This window comes from Chlamydotis macqueenii, chromosome 2, assembly GCF_036417535.1.
Source record: "Chlamydotis macqueenii isolate bChlMac1 chromosome 2, bChlMac1.mat, whole genome shotgun sequence".
Classification (NCBI taxonomy): domain Eukaryota; kingdom Metazoa; phylum Chordata; class Aves; order Otidiformes; family Otididae; genus Chlamydotis; species Chlamydotis macqueenii.
In genome coordinates, this window is record NC_141557.1 from 82,103,921 (window position 1) to 82,125,599 (window position 21,679).

Consider the following 21,679-nt stretch of genomic DNA (forward strand, 5'->3'; position numbering starts at 1 on the left):
TCTGCTAGCAAACTGATGTCTTTCTGTAGGGCTCCAACAGCTAGATGGCCATCGACTGTAATGTAAATTTGTAAATGGTATGTGGAAACAGCACTGGAATTTCTTAACAGTAGCAGAATTTAATTCCCAATTCTCATTCCATTTATCTCTGTATTTTTAAAAGGTCCCACTAATGAGTTCTTTAGGTAATTAATCATGTTGACGCAGTTCAAAGCAGATGACTTAAATCTTGGTTGTGAACTTAAGAGTTGGTGAACTTCTGCTTACTGTAGCTTCAGTGAAGTTAATGGAGAATTGAACGTGCTATGGATACCTTACAGGACTTGATCTTGAGTTTGTAAAACATTTAACAGAAATTATTTTAGTATATCTCTAGTGCTCACTGCTAAATAGTCTCCTGATTGCTGCTGGCGAATGTATTAATTATTCTTTTAGCACTGTAGGAAATACACATATTCCAACATTTTTTTTTTTGTCAGAAGTAATTCCTACTAAATATGAAAACAATATATTAATTAATTAAGGAATAGTAGTATGTTTCTGAAAGTTGAAGTATGTGATAACTTTCATAAAATCTAACCTATATAAATGTCCTAAAAGTGTATTATTGCAAGTAGATCAGCAGTAACATTTTAAAGATTCCACAAGCACATGGAGACCCAATTTTGCCCACTGTAATCACAGCAACTGCTCACTGTAGAATAATTAGGCCATACATATGAATCTTTGCAGAATCTGGGGACTAATCTGGTATTAAAAACACAGAAACTAAAACTGCATAAAGCATCACTCTTGTAAAAATACCTGTCTCTTTTCTGGTGCATGATGGCATTGAAATCAGTAGAATGTAAAGAAATATATTTTATTGCCAAAACAAAATAAAAAAAAAAAATCTAAAAAGTGATAGAAATCATGACCATGTGCTCCATTAAACAACTTGATAGTGAAGCTCACATTTGCTAATAAGCAATGGAGTACAGGAGATAACAAACATATTCTGATACTCTGAGAAATCAAAGAATTCGACTAAGGATGGAAGAGGGAAGGAAGGAAAGGATGGTAATGAATCTACAGATACTATAGAAATAAGATTTCCATAATTGGAGCTTTACAGTGTGTTTTACCTTCTTCCTTAATCAGAGGGAAGAAATAAACTTATTTCAGAGAGTTTATCTGCAGATGTCCTCTATAAGAAAGAGCAAAAGCATATATGTTGATGTTCATGCATCTTTCAGCTGGCAGCTATGAAATATGGGGGAGAATGTCTTAAATTTTGAGGATGACATCTCTGACACTGGTTACACTTTTTTATTTTTCAACTTCTATATTGACAGTTATACCCACCTTATGAGGCAAGCCAGGAGTGCAATTTCTGTAATCATTACAGTAAGTTTTTGTTCTTTTAAACATTTTCAATTAAGAGCATTTTGATTGGTCTGTCCCTACAGCCTTTCACTCGAAACATTAGTTCAACTTGTTACTCTTCACAGACAATGTGCTAGCTGAAAAGACAGATTAGTGCTTAAAATATATTGAAACTTGCAACATGTTATGAAGAGACTTTTTCTATTTTAAGGTAAACCAGAAATGTCTTTCAAGGAATGTTTTGGGTTTACCTAAGAGCCACGTGGAATGTTACTTCAATGTGCACAAGAAGTGGTGGTATTCCGGAGGGTTAGTGAGATTTCAATTTCTAAAAATAATCAGTCATGACTGCTGCTTATTTACTGATATTTTCCTGGCATTATAAAATACCATATAAATACCATATAAATACCTTTAAAATGTCCATTTTAAAAGTAAATCACAATTTTTAATCACAGTATACTGACATGAGTCATCAATTTAATAGTTTTAAATGTTGGCATATTATGAATCAATAAACATAATTTTTCAGACATTCTTTTAATAGTTTGGTCTGTTCTATAAAGTTTTTAGATAACTTAGAAGATAGTACTAGCAATAAATATATAAAATACTGTTTTGAGAAGCCATGTAACAAAGAAGACATTATAACAATACAATACTAAAGACAGAAGATAGATAAGAAGATTGCAAATTCAAAACCAGAACCAATTGCAGTATACAGATAATTTGCTTTCTTTCCATTACAGAATAAAACTAACATTTGTCTTGACTATAACTAAGAAATAAACCTGTTTTTTTTCAGGTATTACTGTGATTCTTTTTGGAAAAACAAAGACTTTAAAAAAAAAATTCAGTGTTTTTTCTATTTGCAGATTTTTCTGTCTACGTGTGATTACTACGCAGTTACTACTATGTTTTAGTTGCATTTAAGATGCTCTAAATGCTTAAATTATGGTAACTTTAATAATAAAATAGTTCTTTTATCCTTATCAGACACCAGTGTTTGATTTTATGTACAAATTTATTGCATTATATATTACTGTTTTGTTTGAGGGAAGAGTGTGGTGAAAGAAAGGAGAATTTTTGCAAGAAAATGTTCAAATTCTCTTTCCTAAATCTTGATGATGTTCTACCAAGACTTTTTGACTGTAGACTTTTGCAGTACTTCGAAATTCACCCATTTATATTAATGCTCATCAGTACTATCAGCAGTCTAAAGCCAAGTATCTGTTAGTTTTGAAGCTGGTTTTTGTTGGTCTGAAAGCCAGACACTTTGCCTTCTGTTATGTTCATCCCCAGAGCTGTTCACCGTGCTTGTTCAGCTCACCCTTCAAAGATGCTAAGAGCTACAAGTTTTCCTGTCCTGTTGTGCTACTGGACTCACTGAGTAAATCTAACCCAAAAAGGGTTTTCTATCAGTTTTTGCACATGGAAACAAACAAATCTTAGAGTAAATCCTACCTGCAGGAGGTAGAGGTATGATAAGGGGTGGCGGCGGCGGGAGGGTTAAGGGGGTGGCAGGGGGTGGTGTGGGGAAGAAGAGGAAAAGAGAAGAATAAAAGAAGAAGAAAAGTTTTGTGCATCAGATGATTGTGTTGCAAGAATAAGCCCCTGATATGGGTTATAGGTCTTCAGGCTTCTTTAGCTTGTATTTATCTGCTCCTGGGTTAGACAGTGGTAGCTGTGTGACCCATGTGGTGCTAGCAGTTTGCGTGATTCTGGGGTAGTCTGCTGCCCTCAGGCTGGCACTGCCCCTCTGGATCACCCCAGTGTAGTTGAGTGGCACACCTAGCATATCCTGCAACTTCCCGCTCTAGGCTTGAGAAAGAGTTTGGATAACCTAGGAAGGCAACTGCTCTCCAGTAGTGTTTCTGCTTCTGGATTCTTCTTCCTTCTCCTTACTAGTATGACGATTTTAGATAAATCTTTCTGCTATTTCCACATAGAAAAGTCAGAGTTGTGCCTTAACTGTTTCTAAAAATTTATATTCTGTAGCAGACTCTTTAGTCTTATATTTCCATAAAAGTAGCAGAAGAATGTTAATAACTACAATATTAACTTAAGAGTGGTTTATTTTCCAACTGTGGTGATGCTCATGAACTTCTCACAATGGATAGGGTTAAAAAACATGCACTACAATACAAGCAAAGAAATTAGAAAATACATTATTAATTAAAAAGCATATTAAAGGATTTAGATCTTGGCCACGGCAATAAAACACTAAAGGTAATAATGTTTGCACTGGAATTTAATAATGTCTGCTTATTAATACTGATATTGCATTGGGACAGAATAGGACAATTCTAGAGATCAATTTTTGCCTATTCATTTAGGTTATGATGATGTACTACTTCCACTAAAAGCAACTGACAAAAATATTTTTAGATGTCATACACTGTAGCATGCAACTAAGATCAAAATCACATTAATATTAAATGAAATAAATATTAACTAGTACCAACTTGAATCACCTGAACATAAAACAGTCCACATACTGCAAGTGTTAAAATACAAGCAGTGAAATGTTAGATGTGTAAATTTATGCATACTATACACTAAGTTTTCACTTAGCAATGAACTTCAACTTTAAATACAATCATAGAATCACAGAATAGTTAGGGTTGGAAGGGACCTTCAAAGGTCATCTAGTCCAACCCCCCTGCAAGAAGCAGGGACATCTTCAACTAGATAAGGTTGCTCAGAGCCCCATCCAACCTGGCCTTGAATGTTTCTACAGATGGGGCATCTACCACTTTTCTGGGCAACCTGTTCCCTCACCACCCTCATTGTAAAAAATGTCTTCCTTATATCTAGTCTAAATCTACTTCCTTCTATTTAAAAATCATTATCCCTTGTCCTATTGCAACAGGGTCTGGTAACAGGTTTGTCCCCCATCTTTTTTATAAGTCCTCTTTAAGTATTGAAAGGCTGCAATATGGTCTCCTCAGAGCCTTCTCTTCTCCAGGCTTAACAATCCCAACTCTCAGCCTATCTTCACAGGAGAGCTGTTCCATCCCTCTTATTATCTTTGTGACCCTCTTCTGGACTCTCTTCAACAGGTCCGTGTCCTTCTTATGTTGGGGGCTCCAGAGCTGAATGCAGTACTCCAGGTGAGATGACACGAGAGCAGACTAGAGGGGCAGAATTACCTCCCTTGACCTTTTGACCACACTTATTTTGATGCAGCCCAGGATGCAGTTGGCCTTCTGGGCTGCAAGCGTGCATTGCTGGCTCATGTTGAGCTTCTCATCCACGAGCACTCCCAAGTCCTGCTCTTCAGGGCTGCTCTTGATCCATTCTCTGCCCAGCCTGTATTTGTGCTTGGGATTGCCCTGACCCAGGTGCAGGGCCTTGCACTTGGCCTGGTTGAACTTCATGAGGTTTGCACGGGCCCACCTCTCCAGTCTGTCAAGGTCCCTCTGGATGACACACCTTCACTCCAGCATATTGACCGCACCACATAGCTTGGTGTTGTTGGAGAACTTGCTGAGGGTGCACTCTATCCCACTGTCCATGGTGCCAACAAAGATGTTGAACAGTGCTCATCCCAATACAGACCCCTGGGGAAAGCCACTCGTCACTGGTCTCCACTTGGACAGTGAGCTGTAGACCACCACTCTCTGAGTGCAACCATCCAGACAATTCCTTATTCATGGATTGATCCATCCATCAAATCCATGTTTCCAGTTTAGAGACAAGGATGTTGTGTAGGGCAGTGTCAAAAGCTTTGCACAAGTCCAGGTAGATGTCATCAGTTGCTCTTCCCTTATCCAACTTGTCACAGAAGGCCACAGAAGGTCAGGCATGATTTGCCCTTTGTGAAGTTGTGCTGGCTGTCACCTCCTTAATTCCCACGTACCTTTGCATGGGTTCCAGGAGGATCTGCTCACCATGGAGAAGCCCTCATTGTAAAAAATGTCTTCCTTATATCTAGTCTAAATCTACTTCATGGAGGTGAGACTGACTAGCCTGTAGTTCCCTGGGTCTTCCTTCTTTCCCTTTTTAAAAATGGGCATTGTGTTACCCCTTTTCCAGTCACTGGGAGCCTCACCAACTGCCACAGCTTCTCAAATAGGATGGACAGTGGCTTAGCAACTTCATTCACCAGTTCTTTCCACATCCAAACCACCTCAGTGGCCATGCCCCAACTTCTGAATGTCATCCCATCCCTATAGTCCACTGACAACTACCTCCAATGTGGTATCGTGTGTCAAGTCGCATACTGTTCGTGTTATTGACGAAGATGCCAAAATGTATCTTGACTAATACTGACTCTTGGAAACGTGGTTCCCAGAGTCTTACAGTTCAGTCAGACTTACACTACCTTGTGGTCCATCCAATCCGTAAATCCTAGTTTCGCTATGAGGATACCATTGGAGTCTGTGTTGAAAGTTTTGCTAAAGTAAAGGAAAGATATCTGCACTGCTCTTTTGGTCTACATCTGGTTGTTTCATCATAGAAAACAAGGTGTTCAGGCAGGATTTGCTCTAGGTAAATCCCTACTTGCTATTCGAAGTCAGGTTATTGCTGTACCTGAGCCTGGAATTTTTTTTTAGGAGGACTTTCTCTACAAATATGGTAGAGATTGAGGTAAGGCTGACCAGTTTTGTAGTTCTGTGAATCTTCCTTCTTACTTTTTTTTTGAAGATGGACATGGCTTGCCATTTTTCAGTTCCTGGGGAATTCCTCTGCTTGTTTAATAGATAGCTGGGAGTATCTCCCCAGTGATGGCAGTCCTCCACTTAACAATGCTGAATGTATTCTATCCCATTTTGTATTTCTCAAGTTTACCTACATATATGTAACACCTTTGAAAGACTGAGAGATTGGAGGGATGGGACATTTTATCAGAAGATTTAACAGATTTTCCTAAAAATTACTGAAAGCCAGTAAATGAAGATTACTCAATACAGGAGCCATTAATCATTGGAATAAACTTCCAAGGGAAGTGGCTGATAATCCATTTCTTGAATTCCTTAAAGCAAAACTAGTACCTTCCTGGATCATATGCATTAATCAGCCTCAGTCATTAGGCCTACTACCAGAGAAAGTGAGTGGAGTCTTTTGTCTTGTCTTGCCCATGACCGTTATTTAATTTTTCCCTCTTGGTTAGAATCTATAGAGTTGTCATTGTGATCGTTTCCTCAGTGGGAGCCACTCTTCGGTAGTTTTGATTTAATGATAGAAAGAATCAGAGCAGTAAAAAAATAACAATAGTTTATCTAATGTTATACTAAAAGAGAATTGACAGAATCTACTTTATGAAAACCTTCTTTCATTTTGGAAGATATGGGATCAAAAGCAAAGCACTTTCACAAGCCTTTTTATGGGAATAAGGTTTTATATGATGTGTCTTTCCTACCTTTAGTGAACAGATGGGTAGTAATCGATTATGTTTACAATTGAAGCACTAAAGAAAATGTAATCATTTTTTCCCCTACTAGTCATTTATCTATTTAATTCTTTGGCAGAAGAGAGGAAATGTAACTAAATGTTCTGTTTTAATTAAAATGGAAGTAAATTTATTAGTCAGGGAAACTCTGTGTTCTGTTTATGCTTGGGGAACAGAGCAAACATATGTCTCTGCTTCATTGTTTGTCACCATGTAGCATGAGGTTATTTCTTGTTGCTTATTTGGCCTATGGAACAGATCATACTAGTGATATTCTGCATTTTAAATAATTCTTATTTATTACTAGCGAACAGTAATAAATAAATTGCAGAAGAAAAGAACATCCTGAGAAGCATTCTAGTAGGAGTTGGGGTTTTTTTTAAATGTAAATAAATGATAGTCATAACATTTCCTAAATGGGAGCATGTAGTTGGCTGACGGAACTAGAGCATTTATTCAAGTGAAAACAAGGAGAATAAGAATAAATCTGTTTCTTGACTGTTGTTTCCATTTCTTTAGCTGTTTCATTGCCAGATTAGAGGAGTACAAGGTGGGGGGGGTGGGGCTTTTACCTTGGTGATATCAGACATTCATCTCCACTGGAATTTTAAAAACTTGAGTAAAATCCTACAGTTTCCCACTTGCCCTAAGTACACCAGAGAGGCATATAATAGGACCAGGCCTTGCACTGCAGAATAGGAAGGATGCTGTGTCTACACAGTAGCCCTTAGTAGGGGAGAATCCTCATCACCTACAGTGCATTAAGGCTGCGGGGCAGGACTACACTGTATGTTCTTCAACCTTGTTTTCTTGCTTGACAGTTTAAATGAAAATGCTGTCAATCTAAGCGTTCAACATTGGGAAGTGATCAAGAAGTTTATCCTTTGTTTCACTTTCTCTCAGTTTCCTTATCTTTCAGAAATCTACTCAGATTTATCCTCTTTGCTGCTCTAATCAGAAACTCTGATAATCCAGTTAATGGAAGCAGCGGGATCAGATATTAATTGACTCTTCTAGCCTGTACTAAATACAGTTGTCCCAAAAGCTGTGGGTGATTCAGCAACTAAGATTTCTCCTAAATAGTTCAGTAATTTCAAAATTCAACTTTGATCCTATGTTACTGCTCAATATAATTATAAATTATAGCTAGTATAAATACAGTGCGATTTTGTCCCCTTGCAGCAAAGAAGGCCAACAGCATCCTGGGCTGCATTAGGAAGAGCATCATCAGCAGATCAAGGGAGCTCATCCATTGCCTTCAGCCCTCATGAGACTCATCTGAAGTGCTGAGTTAGTTCTTGGCTTGCCGGTACAAGATGCACGTCCACATACTGGAGCAAGTCCAGTGAAGGACCATGGAGATAGTTAAAGGATCAGGGTATTCATCATATCAAGCAGAGCAGAAAGCTGGCACTCTTTGGTCTGGAGAAGAGAAGGCTCTGGGAGGGATCTTATAAATATGTATAAACAGCTGACGAAAGGAGGTAAAGGAGAGGAAGCCAGACACTTCTTCGTGGTGCCTACTGACAGGGCATGAAGCAATGAGCATATACTGTTATATTTAAACATAAGAAGAAATTTTTTCACTGTGATGGATATAAAACAATGGAATAGGTTACTCAGAGTGGTGGTGGAGTTTCCATCCTTGGAGATACTCAAAGTCCGACTGGACACAGCCCTGCACAACCTGCAGCCGTTGACCCTGCTCTGAGCAAGGGCTGGTTGGACTAGACAATCTCCAGAGGTCCCTTCTGACCTCAGTGACTGATTCTGTGAAAGCTATTCTACATTTTAAAGTTGTTGATTCTGTATGTTTTTGCAAGGAGCAAAACAATATCTGGGCACACCCTCGTATTTGCAAGAAGTGGTAAAAAAGAATAGCCGGTAGCACATGCAGACGTAATACAGGGGAGACTCCTAAGTCCCAGGGAAGATACTACAGCAAAAATTACCCAGTTTCTTCTTAATGTAGTTTCAGTGTATTTCAGCATTATGGTTGCAATGAAAAGGATATTCTCACTTCAATAGAAATCTCATCATCATCTTGTAACATTTTAGAGTTCTCTTTTTTTGATCTGCTGTTAACCTACTGAATGCTGAGTCTAAGAGAAGCAAATTCTTTATCTTAGTAAAGATAAAAAGTACATAATATAGAATCATAGAATCATAGAATGGTTAAGGTTGGAAGGGGCTTTCAAAGGTCATCTAGTCGAACCCCCCTGCCCCAGAAATAATGTCCTTTAGGATGATACTATGAAAATCTGTCTTTAGAATGTCCCAGGAACTTTTGCATGTTAGTACCTACCTGCCTCTAAGCAAAAATTTATTAAATCTCCTTTTAGAGTGGAGAAGGTGGCTGTAGCTCCTCACCAGCTGTAAGAGTCATCAAATTCCACCAAATACAATAGTCATAATTTTATCTAAATAACTATTTGCAACAATCTAGAGAGAACCTTGACCTGTGAGGATTTACTGTCAGCCTGTATTTTTCTGTATTTGTTTCAGAAACATGAGAATATTTTCCTTACCAGGTTTAAACTTACAAAAATGCTGCCTATTGCATGTAAACCTCACATAGTTACCAGGAAGCATTCCATTTTACAGTGGTCACTACATTATATACAGTCACAGGGTTATATTGGTTTCCTAGGAAACATCCCAATTAAGCAAGTTTCTTGATTGAAAGGTGTCTATTATATATGCTAATGTGACATTCCACAGGATGGGCCAAAAGAGCTACTGATGTCTGAGTCAGGCACTTCATTGCCTTTAGCTGAGTCTTCTTTCTTGTCTTCCCCTTGCTGTTGTGATGCAGAGACTGAGAGATTGAAACAACATACTATTCTTTTGTTGTCCTTTATATATTTTCTGTGCTTTCCTTCATTTCAAGAGGGATTGATTAACTCAGAGTTTTATGGTAACAGGTAGCAAAATGCCAGGTATTGTGTTGTTTTCTCCAAGTCCTGTCAGTATGTTTTACCTGTCATTTCGTGCTATACTAAAGGCAAATGGCTATATTATCACAAGTTTTCAGTGACTGGCAACTGTTATTGGCATCATATATCTAGGAACAGCTGTTGTTGTTTTATTAGAAAATACTCTAGTGATGCTTAGTGTAGAAGGAGCCAAGGCAGTATCAGCAGCATTGTCATTCCCTCTGCAATTAGTATTGTGTAGAATTCGCTAACCTGTATTAAAAATTTATTTTTTCTAATCAACTATTTTAATTTTTTAGAGGAAATACATGGTTTAAGAATATTCAGAGAGACCATATACAAAATGAATTGTCTTAATCCTATTCCCTCTGAATATTTGTGCACATTACCAAATTAAAAAAAAAAATAAAACCACGCCAACATACAGCAGGCATGATCTGAGAACCCTGCAGAGGGTCCTCAGGAATATTAAAATGGCTCAGTTGTATATTCATCCGCTAGACAGAATTAAAAATTTCTGTCCCACAATTTTATATCAGAAAATGTTTGGACAAAAATGAAAATTTTGACTGTTGTGATCAATTTTTGGAATTATTTTCTATTAGAAATCCAAAGAGAGAAAAGCAATAGTATTTTTAATGCATTTGACTTCGAAGTTATTTTTTCACTTTTATGTTTTATTACTTTTAAGTTCCTCTTCTACATAGAAATAGCAGTAATATGGTGAGTCAACTATGTCTGATTGCGATGCATTATCAAACAATATATATAATTTTTATATCCTACTTGACATATTTTACTTTTAAACTCATTAGGATCAATTGTTAATTGCACTTACTGAAATATTTTTAGATTATAGTTTCTAAAGACCTCTCAATTGTAGATTACATACAAAATTTCAGGAAAATTAATTTCTGCATATATTAGTAGTTGTAAGAATATTTACTAGTAGCTGTGTGAATAAAAAATGTTTATCAAATAAGCAGAGAAATAGCTATTGAAGGGAGTATCATTGCATTCAGCTATATTGCTGGGACTGGTTCTTATGCATGGCAGCTGAGAAGAAAAATAATGATTTCACCAAGTTAAAAAAAAAAAAAAAAAAAAAAAAAAACCCAACCTAAAACAAAACAAAACAAAACAAAACAACAAAAAAAAAAACAGAAAGAAAACACAAGCAATTACACAGCTAGTGTTAACTGCTATTTGTTTTCAGAGGTGGTGTTATTCCTTTTCATGCATTATGAAATTGGTGGCACGCAATGGCAGAATACTTTTTTTTACCCTTTCACTCTAGGAAAAAGGGAAACAGTTTGTAATTTGTTTATAAGACTGCAAAGTTTCTGCTGGAGGTGAGGGTAACTGGGATATTCCCTGTTGCTTTTGAACAAGAACATAAAAAATCCCAGTACAATTGTTCTCAGTGTATGAGCAGAGGTTCTTGGCTCATTTTCTTCAAGTGCAGCTATTAGAGTGCATGTGCCTATGAACAAGGACAAACTTGGCAACACCCTCATCCCAATATGAACTTAGCCACTCCTAATATATCAAGGGTACAGGAAATTTGTAATCTATAAATTACCTGGATTTCTCATTACTTTACCTATTAGTGAACCACTTAGTCTTTTTATAACTGGTGGAATGTTAGCTGAATGATCAGTTCTCTAGCAGTTACCTGCAAAATGATCAATACATGTTTAGCATATTAAGCACCAACAAAGAGCGACTGGTTTTGCGAGCATGTCCTATAAACGATCAACTGGAGCTGTTATCTAACAAAAAGAATTTCAACAGCAGCAAAAGAATCACTTAAAAAAAAATCTGTAGAAACGTGGTTACTTTTTGGTACAGCTATATATACTCTTTCATAACTAGTCCACCTTCTGTTCAGTATTGCTCTTAAATCTATAACAAGTCCACAATTTAGAAGGTATAAAAAATTTATTTTTTTCCACCTCCTGCAACCATTGTCACAAGCTCTCAAGTCTAAGGAGGGAAGGGAACTTTCTGAATGTGATCTGCAAAGTTCTGTGTTTTGATATACTGCTAGAATTGTGTAATTCTACTGGACTCCCAAGGTAAGCCCTATGCATACAATGACTCCATGGGTTATAACCAGATTCTCCTGGAACACCTCTGGCAATGCTACTACAGTCACAGATAATTTCATTTTGAGGTTCTTCTCATTAGGATTTTTTTCCCCATTACAAATTTAGATTATTTTAACATTCAAACTGATGAAAGAATTGCCCTAACATCATTTAACACCAAATCTCAGTATTTAATCTTGGAACATAGGCTTAAAAGAAATGTCAGAGTTCATTGAGGCTACTTCTTTTCAAACTGTCAGCTTCTTCCTTGAAATGGCATAATTTTAAGTTGTTAAGAAAATCTTTGACCATTTTATACCGAATTAGCCTGCAATACTAGTTAGAATCTCTTTACACTGGTATTCTTTGCTCCTGCCTGAGAGAAGTCTCTGAAATATGTAGATATGAACGTATTGGCATGCATCCTTTATATATATAAAAGAAGAAAGAACCCTGTAGATTTTCACCTTTTAAAGGCTTTTCTGGAGCATCAAGATTTCCCTCTGTGGGAAACAGAAACAAATTCCAGAAACAAATGAATTGATGACTGATGCTCTGCATATCTAGTGAATAAATTTGCCTTATTCACTGAAAATTGCTGAAAAAAAGGCTTCAAAATTAAATGTTTTGTTTTCAGCTGTATCCTTGGGTTGTTACACCTAAGCAGTATTTCATCAAATGGTTGGTAGGCTAAAAGGTAACTCTGTGTTTTTCCTCTTTCACTTTAAGCAGTGAGGAGGGCATCTTTGGAGGGTGCTTGGTATGAATTCTTTTTCATGTGAAATTTTGTGGACCTTCAGAGAATGCAAGGGAAGGGGTGTCTTCTCATTCCTTTTTTTCTCCTCCTTTTTTTTTTTCCCCTCCATGTTACTGATGTAACTGCTTCCCTGATAAGGAGATTTGAAAGTTGCTTCTCCCATTGTGCAGTAAAACAGTGAAAGCATCTGGATAAAAGCAGCCCATCCCCCAGATCACAAGATCTGAATCTGGAGCTATGCAAAACTGAACAGAAGTTGCATGAGAGAGAACATTCTGAAGACTAAAGCGTTGATTCATATGTGCTGCAGTTGCAAGCCAGAGGACATATATATAGCAAATGGAAACAGCTTCTATTTAATTTCCTCCAAGAGCTTGCATCGCCCAAATTCAAACACCTAGCTGCCTCTTGTCTTCAGTTCCCTACCCTGCTTGCAAAATAATTTTAAATGTGTATCGCTGAGCAGCTCAGAGTGATTTTTTTTTTTAAAAGTTCTGAAAACCCAGCACTGGATTTTACCCTGATTTTGATTTAAGTGATCTCACTGAGCAGTGTTGTTCTTTCCATCTAATCTGGTGTAACAGCTTCCCTTCCGGTTATGTGAAATTGTAGAATAACTCTTTCAGCTCTCCTTTTCCAATCTAGATCATTTATACATCGGGTGCCTACCACTTATACTTTGGATGTGCCCATAGGACTCCTAACCAGTGGCTTTCTTTTCTATTGCCCTGCCGTTTCCTGCCTGGGCTCTGGGACTCAAGCAGGCTCTGGTTTCATGGCTCACTCCAGGGCACGCGTCCTGCTGCCCAGCAGTAGGTTTCCTCTGCACCAGTAGGGTATGTGCCAGGGCTTTCACTTACATGTTAATTACATTTTTAATACACTGCCCTAGCAGGTTGGATAAGCAGAGTCTAACGTGTTTGCTCCATTACTGAAACCCTGAATCAGGAGAATGCCATTAATCTTGATTCCAAATAAGGTGTATTTTGGAGTAAAGACGTCATGTGAGGTCCAGACTTCTGCATCAGCCAGGCTACCTTGAACCAGGCCAGCCTGAAAGGACATAAATTATCCACCAACTTACAGTTTATGGTGTAGTAATACAAATAGAAGGGTGTTAAAGTGCAGGAAATCTTTAAAGGCGTGGGGCTGATCTGGAAGGGGATGGGTGGCCAGTATGAAAGCTCCAGTTGCCCAGCAGGATGGGATGGCGGCATTAAAGGGCGTCATTCAACCTGAATCTCGCAGCCACCGTCGGACCATGTGAACGGCTGATGAACGAGCCGGCGATTGAACGTTTAGCAGGCTGTGACGACTTTCCACAGAAACAGGAAAATTTACCGCCGGCTTGCCACACCGATGCCGTGCCGCCCGCTGCCGGCGGCGCGCCTCTTCCCCGCACTCCCACCCCACAGCCCAGCCCCCTCGGCCCCCGGGGGGCGGGGGGGCGCTTGCCGGCACCGAATTTCGGGGCTTGCTGTCGCCAAGCCGGAGCTGTCCTCCTTCAGCAGCACGAACGGGGGGACAAGGGGGTGGGCTTCGCAGCCGCGCGGTTGCCGGACAAAGAGGGGCCTGCGCCCGTACGCACTGGTCGTATCGGTATGTACGGACGGATGGATGAATCGCGCATCCTTCCGAGCGCCGGCGCTGGCCGGGGTCTGCCATTGCGCTGTAGCCCCGAAGTGCTGGGGAAAGGGGAAAACAGGGCGGGGAGGGAAGAAGGACGGGGGCGGGCGGGGAGGCGAGGCCAGGCGAGGCGGGGAGCGGCGAGAGGCGAGAGGGGAGCGGGGAGGGGAGCGGGGAGGGGAGCGGGGAGGGGAGCGGGGAGGGGAGCGGGGAGGGGAGCGGGGGCGGGCGGGCGGCGCAGCCAATCGGCCGGGCTGCCGGCGCTGCAGGAGCGGCGGCGCGGGGCTGGGGGCTCCGGGGGACGCGGAGCCGGGGCCGGGTGCCTCTCTGAGGACGGCGAGCAGCTGTGCCGCCGGCACTGCGAAAAGTCCCCATTCGCTTCTTATAAATTAAAGTGCCTTGTCACCAGTTAGGGCAAGTCAGCCAAGGTAAGGCTTAAATAAAATGACACTTTGATATGTGGCAACATGGATATTTCTGGACAGCGGTGCTGCTAACCCAGCCTTCTCAGCAGTGCAAAATATTTTGCGCAATAATGCTATTGCAGTGGGTCCACAACCTGTAATTTATCTGTCTTAAAGTTACCGCTGAGACGAAAGCCTTACCCTTCTGGTGGTGTAGAATCGCGTTTCCTTATCCGAGGCATTTGCAAAGGGACCTGCAAAATACAGGCGTAGAAAGGTAGCGGCGCTCTGTGTATGTGTTTGTGTGTGACTATGTTCGTAATACCTACGATTCTGCTGCTTAACTTATGGGAATAATGTGCAGATGCATTTTAGTGGTGATGGGAGGCAGATTCTGTAGCTCAACTCGCATACGTGAGCCTTTCTATAGAAAAAAGCACACCATGTGAAACTGTTTGTGAACATTACGCTTGATATTCGAATAGCAATTTCAGTTTTGGGTTGTTTTTTTCCCATGTCTGCAATATTATGTGATAACTGAGGATTGAAATTGCAGCAAAAAATGACCTCTTGCAGATTTGCCTTTAGCCGTTTGTTAAAGCTTAAGCAGTGACCCAACTTTACTCTGTGTAAAGGGCTTTGTAAATAATGCACAGCCTCTTAATTTCCTCCTAGCCCACCCCCGTGGTATCCTTCTTAATTAACAAAGCCTATGATTCGCCTTTAGTTCACATTGCATTTTCACCAATTGCACTGCCAGTGATCTGGAACTGAGTGTTTTTGCAAGCAAAGAGTTTCTCAGGATGACTTCACTAATGTGTATCTTTGAAAACAAGGTAGTCCTGAACCTCTCTCTGTCTGTGTATGCCTGTGTGTGCCTGTGAAAGAGAGAGTCTGGTTTGTGTACACAAGTGACAAGATACAAGGAGGACAGGGTACGGAAGCCAATGAAACGTGGCAAATGTACACCTCTGCATATATTTCTCTGAGAAGGTCTCTAAAGCAGTATGAACATTTCTTATATTTTAATGTAGTTCATTATTCAGATTAGGGTTAGGGATAAATCCAATTTCATGAGCATCAATGTGCCATTAGTTTTTCATTATCAAAATAAATATGATGGAAAACAAAGATAAAATTATTACTTCAGTTAGCACAGATGATAAAATCACTGCCTCTATTCAAGGTACGGATTTTATTTTTCATTCCTAGACACTAAGCATAGCTCCTATATTTCCAAAGCTTTACTTCTGTGCTGCAGTCAATCATACACAGTTGTGTGAAAACACTGAAGCCTTCCTTCTGCAATAATTGTCGTTTTCCTGGATGATAGTAAGTGTTTGCCTTCAGGGGAAATATTAAATTCATTTAAAAGTTTGTCGTATGTTTGGCATTTTGCCTAACTGTAAAGGTAAGAAGATTAATTTAGAGAAATGACCCAAAGGCTTCCCTAACCTACTGCACTGCCTTTGACAGAATATTTCATTTTAGATTTTTCTGAAGGAGACATGGTACATTATAGTTATCTAATGCAAATTAAGGTATGGCACTTTTTTTTTTTACTGTGGAACTATGTAATAGTTTTCTAATTTTGTTTATTGTTAGTTAAAATTACTGATCATCCTACTTAAGGACTTCAGTAAATAACTTAGTTTCATTTCTACTTATAAAAACAGACAAGTAAACAGAAAAAAAAACCAAAAAAAACCAAAACCAAACCAAAATCAAACCAACTCATTTGCTGTTACTTGCTCCCTCTAAAAGAATCATGGGGGAAATAGAGTGTCAGACAACACTTTCCTTTAAATCGGAGCAGATCCAGTGCACAAGCATGGCTTAGGGGGCACTATGTTGCTGACTGAACCATTTACAGATGAGATTCAAAACTGAATTCCTTCCACTTGTAGGTGCTGAGGCTCCTATAAGGCTTCACCAGGACAGGAGTGCTGACCATGCTATTAGGACAAAATGCCAGTTGCAGTTTTTATACTTAGACCAATTTAATTCCCCAGGTAGTTTAATTTGAAAGAAGTGTTCTGTAGTACCTACATTAAAATTGTCGCTGTCTAGTGTTTTTGTCCTGCAATGCAGAGACTCAGCCACTTTGTTGGTGCACGCTGTGCCAGTTCGTGGTAGTAGCTCTGGTGAACATATGCAATGTTATAAAACAATCAGGGATAAACATCTTCAACATCCAAAATATGTGCGTGAGAGTGCATGTGTGCATGTCAGAAAGGTACAGTTGTTACTGTACCGGTACTGACATTCCTGTGATCCATCACATTTACGTAATACCCTCAGGGAATGTTCTGTATTTAAAAGTGATTATATAAAAAAAAAAAAAAAAAAAAAAAAATTTGTCTCTGAACTCGGTTTAACTTTGATCACTGGTTTTAATAAGGACTGGGTATTTATCAACAACTACAAATAAACACATTTAAAATGTGAGTAATTGAGTTGCTAGTTCTCAACATGGTTGTATGGAAGACTTCATCCTACATTTCAGGCTGATAAATGAAATTTGAAGAGTATGAAGAATCCTGTTCCGCATCTGGAAGCTCCTACTCTAGTTAAGAACTCCATTTCTCTTAATACAAGTAATGCTGAAAATTATCAGTGTTATCAGATTGAATCAAACCAGCTAAATACCAGTGAGTCAGCTGTTCCATGCAGATGAACATGAGCTCCTGCTTGGACAATTTACAGCTAGTTAGCTCTGGCAGACCTGTCCTGCAAAGGGACCTAAGCTAAATAATCCATCATGACACGTTGGGGCACAGTTTGCTTGCAGGCAATGCAAAATGGAGGTGGCAACTGACATGACAGGAAGGGGAGAAAATACATAGTAAGAAAAAAAAATCAATATAAAGTGATTCTATTCATAGAAGAGATTCTATTCATCTTCTCTTGGAGGAATGAGATTCATATATGAAGGTCGTAAGCAGAAATAATATGAAAATCCCAAAATTGCCTGTAAAGGTTTATATAATCCAGTACGTAAATCTCACTAGCATTAATTAGAATAACATTAATAGCATTAATTTTCCTTGGTCAACAGTGTTCTAATTTAAAGAGAGTATAGTTCAGCGATAAATCACGGTGAAGTGCTTTAATTTCACCACTTACTTGATGGACGATCTTGGACAAGTCCCTGTAGCACACTGTATCTTTGTGTGTGACATGAACATTGCACACTTAATTACAGAACAAATACTGTACAATATTGTTCGGAAAAAAAAAATTGCATAGCCTAATAATGAAGTATTAATGTCTCAAGTACTCTGTAAATCAGTTTTGATTAGAAACACAATTTTGCTCTTCATTTCCAGCAAATGAAGCTACACGGAATTTGAAAATTTAGTCCACAAACTGAAGTAGAGTTTTTAAGAAACTCCTGAATTGGGAGCCAAAAACCCCACATCTCCTGTAAAGGTGAAGGAATACTGTCAGAATGAGACTTTTTTGCTCTGAAAACAGACTTTATCAGACAAACTACTGATGTTGTGTATTTTAAATAATGTACCATTACTTTTTGGACTGGTCTTAATATGCAGGTGGAGAATCAACAGGTATTTAAATGAAAGCAGTTGAGGATTTGAAGACAGAGAGGTAATGCTACACTTGCTATAGTTACTACACTCCCTTCAAACCCTCCGAGTCTGATGCATAAGCCTAATCTATTTGGAGGTTGGTTTTTGGGGGGAGGATGGAGTTGTTGTTTTGGGTTTGGTTTTTTTAAATGTTTTTGTGCACAAGAAGCACAACATAGTCTGTTCCATAAGCAACTAGTAAGCAACTTGATAGCGTTTGCACATCTGCAGTTTTTGTATGCCAAAAATACACTTAAGAGATGCCTGAGGCCTGTAAGAATCGTGATTTTTGGATTACAGCAATTGGCATGTATATTTTTGTGGAATTACTTCAAACCTGAGTGGAGTTAAGGCTAGATTTGTTATAATAGAAAAAGCAGAGTATTATTTTACAATTATAAACTTGACTCCTCACTCTTTATAAAACTGTTTACTTCTTTTAAGCAAATATTCTTGTGTAGGGGAGTATATTTAGGCCATGGACATATTTTTCCATCCTCACTCCACCTTACCTAGACTTCAATATAATTTATCCAGTGTTTACATGGACAATTTTTAAAGGGTGTTTGTGAAGTGTAGTATAAAAATACTTAAGCAAACTCAGGTACTGGCTGCATTTCTACCATAGCACTGTAGTGATTTGTGAGATTTTTTGGTCTGTATAGTACTGTACAGTCTGTAATGTTGAACACTGAAAGTACTTTAGAAGAGAGGTCAATCACATTGTCTTGACTTAGCAAATGGGAGGAATGAGATAGTAGGACAGACATGGTTTTCCTTAGGACAATATGCTGGAGCAGATGGAACTGCCATGTCCTTGTCCAGTTCCTCCATCAGCTGGAGGTGGTGGACCAAGTTTTGCCAATTGGCCAGCTTTAGGTTTCTCAGACACTGTGGTGGGATCTTGAATTGTGAACTGTTCTGTGGAGAAATCTGGTTCTCCCTGCTGGTGATATAAGTAGCCTGAACTGAAGTATGTGCCTAAATGTAGGTGGTCTAAATACCACCCATCACATCATCACATCTTCTCCCTGTCCTGTATTCCTGTTGAAAACAACCAACTCTGCATTTGATTGACTCCCTGTTTTGGTATTTCCAGGTGTATCATAGAATCAGAGAATGGTTAGAGTTGGAAGGGACCTTTAAAGATTATCTAATCCAACCCCTCTGCCATGGGCAGGGACATCTTTCACCAGATCAGGTTACTCAAAGCTTCATCCAGTCTGACCTTGAACACTTCCAATGATAAGGCATCCACAGCTTCTCTGGGCAGCCAATTCCAGTGTCTGCATCATGTATTGTATTGTTTCATAATTAATTGCCATTAATCCCTTATAGCCACAATCATGGATGCATATATAGTTACACACACACACACATATTCTTTGGGAAGGTACAAAGAAATGGAAATCAGCTTTTAAAGAAAAGAGCCATGCCTGGTACTGTTAAAAGCATGTAAAAGTTACTGATCACATCATGTGGCAGTACAATGAGCTATTCTTTGACCTAAGTCTGCTTATTTTCACAGATGGGAATGTATATTTCCATAATTACATTAAATTATTTATTTTGAATAATATTCTATGATTAGGCCACTTAACCAAACGAGTAATATATTGTTATACCAAAGTTATACGTTTGAATTTGAATTTTGTTTAATTCCAATCTTATTGGGTGCTGGGAGAGCTGTGAATGAAAATCTTTTGGTCCAAGGGATTATGAAGTGTCTTCCATTATCAATAATGATGGCTTGCCTGGAGCAAGCATTTCTGTTGTGTCTTTTCCTTGTAAACACAATTTCTGTATAGAGCAGTTGTTAGAATGAGGCTTAAGCTGACACTTTGGAATTGGGGCAGGGGGTGAAATTTCTCAGGCTTGGATTTCTGATTAGGTTTTGGTTGAACTTCCTGTAATGTTCTGTTGATGGTACTCAATTTGATAGAATAAATATTTTTTTTTTTTTAAATTAGCAACATAGGGACCATCTCTGTAGTAGTAGGACAAACATTTGAGGTATTCAGAACCAGATTTGAGACCCTATCCCAGTGCATCCTGTACTATTTGTAAAGTACAAGTGCTCCTTCAGTAGAGAACCTTCCTATGATTAGTGAAAATGTTAATGGTTTAACAATGGTGGCAGGACAGGAAAAATGTTGCTATAAAGGGCGTTGGAGTGCACACGCATGTGTTCGCACATATTTGAAAGAAAAAGTAGTTGCTGAAAAGGGAAGTAGCTCCTTTAGTTTATTCAATTGTGAGAAAGATTTCATTTGACTGTAAGAAGGTATTTTTAACACTGATATATTGTATTAGCGCCTGGGAACTGCTGACTCCTCTAAGTGTAAAATCTTGGCTTTCAGGAGAGGTGAAATAAAACTAGGGCATATGAGCAGCACTGTAGCATGGCAGCTATTAACTGCCCATGGGAACTTCCAATATTTAAAAATAAAAAGGAAACTAATTTATGTCTGGATTACAGTCTTCAATCACTATTTCTTTTATGTTTTACATTTTGTTCTTTCTAATAAATAATAAGCATTCTTACTGGAGTCGTAAAAAAAAAACGCTACACATCATTTATTACATGCAATTTCCACACACTTCACTGATGAAGGAAATTTGTTATATATTTGCTGTTCATTAAAGCATGAATTCTTGCATTCATATTAGGGAATTTGAGCTCAGGTTTATTATCTTTCTTATTCAGCGTAGAGAGATCTTAAATATTTTTATATTTGCATGGCAGAAGGTGTAAAATAATCAGTTCATTTAGCATTGTATGTTAAGTTGAGGGGTTTTTTTTAAATTGTGAACCATCTAAGAATTCTTTTAGAAAACTGCTGAAGAAATGTAATGTTCATTCTTCTACTCATTCATTTTCAATGAACACACAACTAACGCTTTGAAATACAGTGTAGCTTTGTATTAGAAACACTTCTAAGTGGTTTTGGAAAGCGACAATCTGCAAGCAAACATATGTTTTCAAGTGGTGCTCAACATTTCTAGCTCATTGAGCTTCTTTCAGTGTCAGGTAAAGACTGCAAAGTATTCACGGTACAATTGATTCATACAAGGTCTAGTGTTTCCTAAATAAACTGGATTTATTCGTTATTCTGTATTTTCTCAAAACAGCTATCCTAGGCATAAGGTTCACAGTGCATTAACACAGTGGGTGCCCCAGAGTTGCACCAGGGAGCAGCCTGGGAAGGTGGTTACTGTTTCTGGAGCAGATGATGTGACCTGCTGCCAGAAGTGCCTTCAAGCAGCAGGAACCTCTTCCCAGGTGTTTACCAGGCACACTATGGGCATGCAGGCTGTGTGTGGTTTGTAGCTAGGAAGTCCCCAGTACCAGCTGACTACCGTGGATCAGTCCTTGGCTTGCTGCTGTGACATGAACACATTGACCTGGTGGTGCATGTGGCTTGTGTGCTGTAAACTGGACACTCTAGGTTAAGAGGGTTTAGAAGCAGTGATCCTGTTACATGAATATTGTCCTGAAGGAGGCCTTTCTGTTCC